The sequence below is a fragment of the Lynx canadensis genome, chromosome B4 (assembly GCF_007474595.2).
Source record: "Lynx canadensis isolate LIC74 chromosome B4, mLynCan4.pri.v2, whole genome shotgun sequence".
Taxonomy (NCBI): Eukaryota; Metazoa; Chordata; class Mammalia; order Carnivora; family Felidae; genus Lynx; species Lynx canadensis.
The window spans coordinates 45,606,821-45,614,176 of record NC_044309.1 but is presented as its reverse complement, the minus strand read 5'-3'; positions in this window follow the sequence as shown (position 1 = coordinate 45,614,176).

The window sequence follows — 7,356 nt, the reverse complement described above, 5'->3', positions numbered from 1 at the left end:
ATTCATTTTGTCATTTCAAAGTCCTGGTATGCTAATTCCATCTGTATTGCCTCTGGGACTCTTTCTCTCGACTGCTGTGTTTCCTTCTTGTGACATGTCATACTTCTTTATTACATGTCCAAACTTAGACATTTTATTGTCTTCCTTTCAAGAGTGTTGGGTTTGTCTTGGCAGGCAGCTGGTTATTGGTGGGTCAGCTTGATATTGCTGAGCATCGGCCTTGGGCGTTGTTACAGTGGGCCCAGGGAAGCCCCTCTCCAGGGCAGGTGACGCGGCGACTAAGGTGTGGCCTTTCTTGGATCGCAGCCGAATGTCCAGAGTGTTCATTGTGTTCTCACCACTATGGCTAATGAGAACATCAGTGTTTCTCCCACTGTGTGACCTCTTGAATCTGTCAGAACACAGCTCCCCAGTACCTATTCTTCCCTGGGCCTTGGTGTTTCCCCCTGCACGCATGGAGCTCTGTTTGCGGCCAAAGACTCAGGTGGTCCCTGTGTGGGTTTCTGGTTTTTTCCTCTGTTGCATCGCTCTCCTCTCTAGTACTCTGCCCAGCTGACGTCAGCCCCTCGGGCAGCCCACATGTTTGGTCTTTTTTCTTTTCTCTCTCGCCTTGGCTTGGGTTCTACCTCCCTGTGCTGTGGTTTGGAAAGCCCCCACACAGAAGGCCAGGGTGAATGTGGATTTCACCTCTTTTGTTTTTCTTCTCACAAGGTTCCCATCCTTGCAGCAGCTGTAGCTTGGTACCTGAAAAACAGTTGTCTCGTATATTTTGTTTTGTTTTATTATTTTTAAACTGTTTATTTATTATGCGAAAGAGAGAGAGAGAGAGAGAGAGAGAGAGAGAGAGAGAGAGAGAGAGAGACTCCTAAGCAGGCTCCATGCTGTCAGTGCAGAGCCCAACACGGAGCCAAACCCACACACCGTGAGATTATCACCTGAGCTGAGATCAAGAGCTGCTCAACCGACTGAGCCACCCAGGCATCCCCTACTTTTATTGTTGTTTATGGCGGGAGGGTGCTGTTTTTTTTTGTTTTTTTTTTTTTTTTTCAACATTTATTTATTTTTGGGACAGAGAGAGACAGAGCATGAACGGGGGAGGGGCAGAGAGAGAGGGAGACACAGAATCGGAAACAGGCTCCAGGCTCTGAGCCATCAGCCCAGAGCCCGACGCGGGGCTCGAACTCACAGACCGCGAGATCGTGACCTGGCTGAAGTCGGACGCTTAACCGACTGCGCCACCCAGGCGCCCCGGGAGGGTGCTGTTTATGGCGGGAACGTAAGTGTGATATCCCTTACTCTGTCATGAGGATGCCACAAGTCACGCTGTAGTTAGGCAGACATTCCTAGCCTGTTTTACAGTGGAGGGACTTTAGGCTCCGAGTCCATAAGCACTTTGCTCAGGATCACACCAGAACCACCTGAGAAAGGGGTGGTGCTCAGAGTGGAGCTCTTGCTCCATTGCAGGGCTCTCCACATCACTTCCTCTTTTTGGTTCCCATTTCCCTTTTCCATCTTGTTCCTCTTCAAAGAGAATATACAGCAATATCTGTGTTCCTATCTTCAGTTCTACCGTATTTCACCTTGTTTCTCACTTTTGTGGCTTTGAACCTTGCTCTACCTTATCTGGCAAACTCAACATTTGTAATAATCACTCTCCCTTTGTGCTTCTACTTACATCACAATATCTAACAATGTTTCTTACTTATTTTTGTATTTCCTCAGTCTCAAGCACTGTGGTTTCACATAGACATCTTTTCACAAGTGTTGACTGAGCCAACAACAAAAAAAGAGTTTTATTTCATTCATCTTTCCACCCTTTCCCCTGTCACGCCATTGAAAACAGGTGCTCAAGGGGGGCTGGGGGTAGGGGGGGAGCTGAAGTCCGTAGATGTCAGAGGGAGGCCCCAGAGCCCTGCCTGCTGCTTCTCCACATGCAGCTCGAATGTGCTCTTCTGTGGATACTGGGTTTTGGCTGATGATTCATGCATTCCTTTATTGTTCTTAGCACACTGGGATTAGCCCACTGCCTTTTCTCTTCTCTCTATACCTTTCTTCTCCTGGAAACAGTTCCATAAAGATCCCTTTTATTATCCATTTCAATCATGCCATTAAAATCTATCCACTCCTTTTTACCATTATTCTTTTTTTCCTTGCATTTCTAGCACACTCTAGAATTTTGTATGCAATTTCTTTATTTTTGCTCTCTTTTCCCCTCCTTTCCTTCTCTGTACAAGCTCTTCTAGAAGCCTTTCTATGATACTTTAAATTCCATCATTTCTATTCCAATTTCTTCATCCTGGTCCCTCTTCTACTTGAGGGATTCTGGTTTTCTCTTTAAAACCTTTGATTTCAGGGCTACTTTCCTTGACACTTCCTCATATCATTTTCTAACCCACCCACCACTGCCATCCTGGGAAGATCAGAGGCCTGCCCTCCCCTTGATCTCTCCTCTTTTGCTTTTAATCTCTTCTTGTCCCATCAGGAGTTTACCCCTTTCTTTATACCTCTGCCAAACTTCTAGTTTTTGAGAAGGGAATTTTGGCTATTACCTTCATAAATAAAAATAGGAGCATCATTCACGGGACATGTCACAACCTTTATTCTTTTTTGTTCGTAAATAATGTCAACTCTGCTGGCTCATTTCCATTTTGGTGACTGTGTAACCAACTGTTGGTGTGTGTGTTTAAATAAACACCTTGAAATTCTATGCTCTCACAAGCTGGGTTGTTTGTTGGGGCACTTATTTTAGATCTCTCATTTCATTTTTTTTCTCATGAATCAATAAAAATCTTCCTTTTCTCCCCCCTCCTTCCACCCATACTCGTCTTGTGGTATTTAGGAAGGGAGTCATTTTTATGGGCTCAGCATGCTGGAAGGGGGTCATTTTTATATATGGCTTTCTTTTTCAGATTTCTTTTTGGGGCTGTAAGGATTTATTTTGGGGGGAGGGATATGCATATCCATGAAGTGAATAGTTTTGTTTCTTCAATTCATAAGCATCATTATGTATCATCAGATCCAGATGCCAGAAATCTTTGGAAAATTCCCATTGTAAACTATAAATACAAATCTTACTCTTAAAATTGTCTGGTAGGGAAACTCACATATCCAGGTTTCTCCATGTTCCTGGAGAATAATCTGCTCCAGACAGGTGAGACTCACACTACTTCTTGCCCAAACTCATGTCCAGTTTCTCTTTCCCTAGAGTCCTTTAAATGCTGAGTCTTGCCTTCTTTTTAGTGGTAATTACATGCTTCTACTTTGAATTATTCTTTATCCTGTTTTTGTGAATTTAATGAGTCTTTTAAAACTTCTTTTAAATTTCTTTTCCTTTGTTTCCTTTTTTCCTGCCCATTTCTCCAGGACTTGGGATCATGAGCAATGAGTTGGCCAAGTCTCTTTCTCTATCACTTCCAATGGCTGTTCCCCCTTCCCTAGTTCCTCTTCCATGCACTTCACAGAACTTTTCCCCTGGAGTCAAGCTTATCCATGTAGGTACCTTTTCTCGTCAGAAGCTGCCTTCTCCGAGGTATCTCCTCAGTGCACTGGTCACCACACCCCGGCTTCTTTCATTGATTCGCTTTTACTTTTTTGTTGCCAACAGCTGAAATCAGTCTTCCTTATTTCCCCTGCTTCTCCCTGAAGCTCTACTACCCTTCTTTCCCTTCTCCTCAAGCCCCAGGTAGCTTCCTTAAATCCATCTGAGCAGAGGTACCCACCATACCTTTCATTTTGCACCTTTGGAGCCAGCCCAGTTGGTCCCACCTCCATGTTTTTATGACCTGTTCCCAGCGGTTTGATTACCCTCCTTTCCAACAAAATTTACCAGCTGCTTATGGTTTTATTCTCAACACCTGAATGTTTGACTTCACATTACACTCCAATGATTTCTTGGGCTTCATCTTTTGTAGGTCTTTATTCTATAGGAAAAGCGTAGGAAAATATCTCAAGCTTTCCTGATAATAGTTCAATTTCATATTTTCTTAGTTTAAATCTTATGATGATCAGCTGTTATTGGCTCGACCCAGAAGGTTAATACCTCACCAAATCTCATTCATTGTATCATAATGTATTTATGAACAAGGTCTTTAGATGTGACCTGCCCAGTGGAATCACCAGAAAGTTCTTATAGTATCCTGACCCCTTTTTTTACTGATGAAGTCTCTAAAATAAATCTGATTTATCTGATGGTCTGAACTTCAAACTTCTTTTTTTTTATAGGGCAGAGTATTACCTTTATTTTTAATTAATGTATTTTTAATTTAAATTCAAGTTATTTAACATACAATGTAGTCTTGGCTTCAGCAGTAGAACCTAGTGATTCATCTCTTATATATAATACCCAGTGCTCATCCCCAAAAGTGCCCTCCTTAATGCCCATCACCCATTTTCCCCACACCCCCAACCCCCCACCCCCATCAACCCTCAGTTTGTTCTCGGTATTTAAGAGACTCTTATGGTTTGCCTCCCTCTCTGTTTTTATCTTATTTTTCCTTCCCTTCCCCTAAGTTCATCTGTTGTGTTTCTCAAATTCCACATATGAGTGAAATCATATGATATCTGTCTTTCTCTGACTTCATACTTTTTGCTATTTATTTCCAGGAAGGTCTGAAAATCAGGTTGGAAATTGAAAATCAGGTTCTCTACCACAGGTCTCAGACCACAGGGGACTTTAGAAAGCATTGCATGGTTGTTATTCCCAGAGTCTGGGCAGTATGCGGGAATCTCCAACTCTGTTCAATTCCCTATGTCATTTGGATGAAAGATGAGACTTCGGCATACGGTTATGTGCCCCAATAACTGACTCAGAATTTCTCTAAGTTTGGGGACTTCATCTTTTTCAGTCCCCAGACCTTTGGAATTGGGACATCTCCATCTGTATTTATGGTTGGCTTTATGGTCAGCAGAACTGGTGACTGTCCAGTTGGGGTAGTAAGAGACTCCACATTTCAAACCCACTGGGACCTTTTTATGATTGCATCAACAAATGTGAGTTATGGCCCCTTCCTGCACTGTTGGCTGTGTTGTTACGCTCTGGTTTGAAGACACTGCTTTTGAAAAGCAAATATTCCTGAAGACTCTTATCCTGATCATTCCACTCTCCTTGGAATCTGATGAATGTGGATTCCTATTCTGGCTCTTCTACCTAATAACTGAACACTCTATAATGCCTTTGAGCCTCAGTGTCCTCATCTGCAAAATGAGTCTAACGATACCTACTTCACTGAATTGTTCTCAATTCAGTGAGGGCTTTGGAAAGACACTGTGATTATAAAGTGCTATGGAAGTGGTAGTAATTTGTCCTTTTTGCTCTTTCTCTTACCTTAACCTCCTTGGTGGGTGGCCGGGGGCATGACTGGCATGCAGGACACACAAAAGACAATGATAAAGAATGATTATAAAAAGTAAAGGGCCCAGGGCAGGGGAAAAGTCTGCCCCGAGGTAGAGAGGGCAGCATAGGACAGAGAGATGAAAACTATGGGTAAAGAAGTGAAGGAAATTTATATGTCAAGTAAAAGGGGGCCTTCCTGTGGGGTGCTGGGTGTCAGCCCCTGTTTTATTGCAGGAGGTGGGAAGGGAATATACTATACAGCTTTTTTTTAAGTTTATTTTTTATTTATTTTGAGGGAGAGAGAGAGTGAGTGGGGGAGGGGCAGAGAGCAAGGGAGAGGGAGAGAATCCCAGGCAGGCTCCACACTCAGCGAAGAGCCCAACATGGGACTCGATCTCACAAACCATGAGATCATGACTTGAGCTGGAAGCAAGAGTGGGTTGCTTAACCAACTGAGCCACCCAGGCGCCCCTACTAGACAGCTTTGAAGCTGTATTTTCTTTTGGAGAGGCCAGGATAATATCAAGACAATAAAAACGGTTAGATTACAAAAATAGACATGGAATTGGGGACAAAAGATGGAAAACTCATGAAGGAAAACTGCTCCCACTCACCAACTTTTCTTAGTACGAACCCTAGTTTTCTCTTTGATGTTACATATATTCCCCTTAGTCACCTAGGGGATGGGCATCAGTCTGAATACAAACTGATTCAACTGGTGAACTGAAGGGACATGACTGTTGACCACAGAGCTGTGTCATACCCAGGGGAAGAGCTGTGGACCTCTGATGTGGAGCCCTGCCTGTGGCCCTTTGCTCTTAGGGGCCTGCATGCTGTTGGGCATCAGAGGAACAAACTTGAGTCTGTGTTCTCTCCTATCCATGTAACCTTGGATACATCTCCCAACCTCTCTCTGGCCTCAGTTTCCTAGTATTATCTAATATTACTACCTAAGTCGCTTATTACAACATTCTGTTAATGTTCCTCCTAATGCTTTCTGTGATGATTAAGTGAAAGGTACTTGGTCATCTTTACACTTGATCTTAGCCAAAAGGCCGAGAAGCGATTCCTTGGTCATCTTTAAAGTTCCACACAAATCTTATTTCTCTATAAAACTTGTATGGAACTTTATTATTTTAATTTTTTAAAATATTTATTTATTTTTGAGAGACCGAACGAGGCAGAGCATGAGTGGGGGAGGGGAAGAGAGAGAAGGGGGGGGTACACAGAATCTAAAGTAGGCTCCAGGCTCTGGGCTATCAGCATAGAGCCTGATGTGGGGCTCGAAGTCATGGACTGAGAGATCATGACCTGAGCTGAAGTTGGACGCTTAACTGACTGAGCCACCCAGGTGCCCCAGAACTTTATTATTTTAAAGGTGAACCACATTTCTGTAACAGATCAGGAAACTGTAGTCAAAATAGGATAATTGAGTGATATGGCAGTTAGTGACAGAGACAGGGATGGAACCCAGGCGCCTGTCTCCCAGGGAAGGGAGTGGACGAGCTCAGGGGATTGTGGGACTGTCTTTGAACAGGTGAACAGGTGAGTAAGTTCTGCAAGCAAGAGACAGTAAGGCTGGCAGTAAGGGGCTCTTTGTGTGTGTTGGGCATCGGGTGAGGAGAACAGAAGACAGAATGAAGTCTTTCATAAGTGAGTTACTGCTTGGCCCTCTTCCCAGAATGCCTGCTAAGACGAAACTGCCCAAGGGAAGGGGCCTTCGTGCATCCACAAATCCTTAGATATCCTTTTAACAAATGGGTTTGTGTAGATGGTAGGGAAATCTAAGGAGTTGGAGGAGGTGAAGTTTTCCTCCCTCAAGCCAGAAGTATAGTCAGTGGGATGTAGAGGGAGGGAGAGAGGGAGGCTGGGAGCAGGGCTGGGGGAGTTTGCAGCAGTAGGGGGGCAGCATGAGTCAGGCTGTGGTGCCACCTGGGTGGACAGGACCGCCCTCTGTGTTAAGCTAATAGACTCTTTGATGTCAGTGACCATTTCTCCCTTAGCATGTTCTAAAGGCAGGGCAC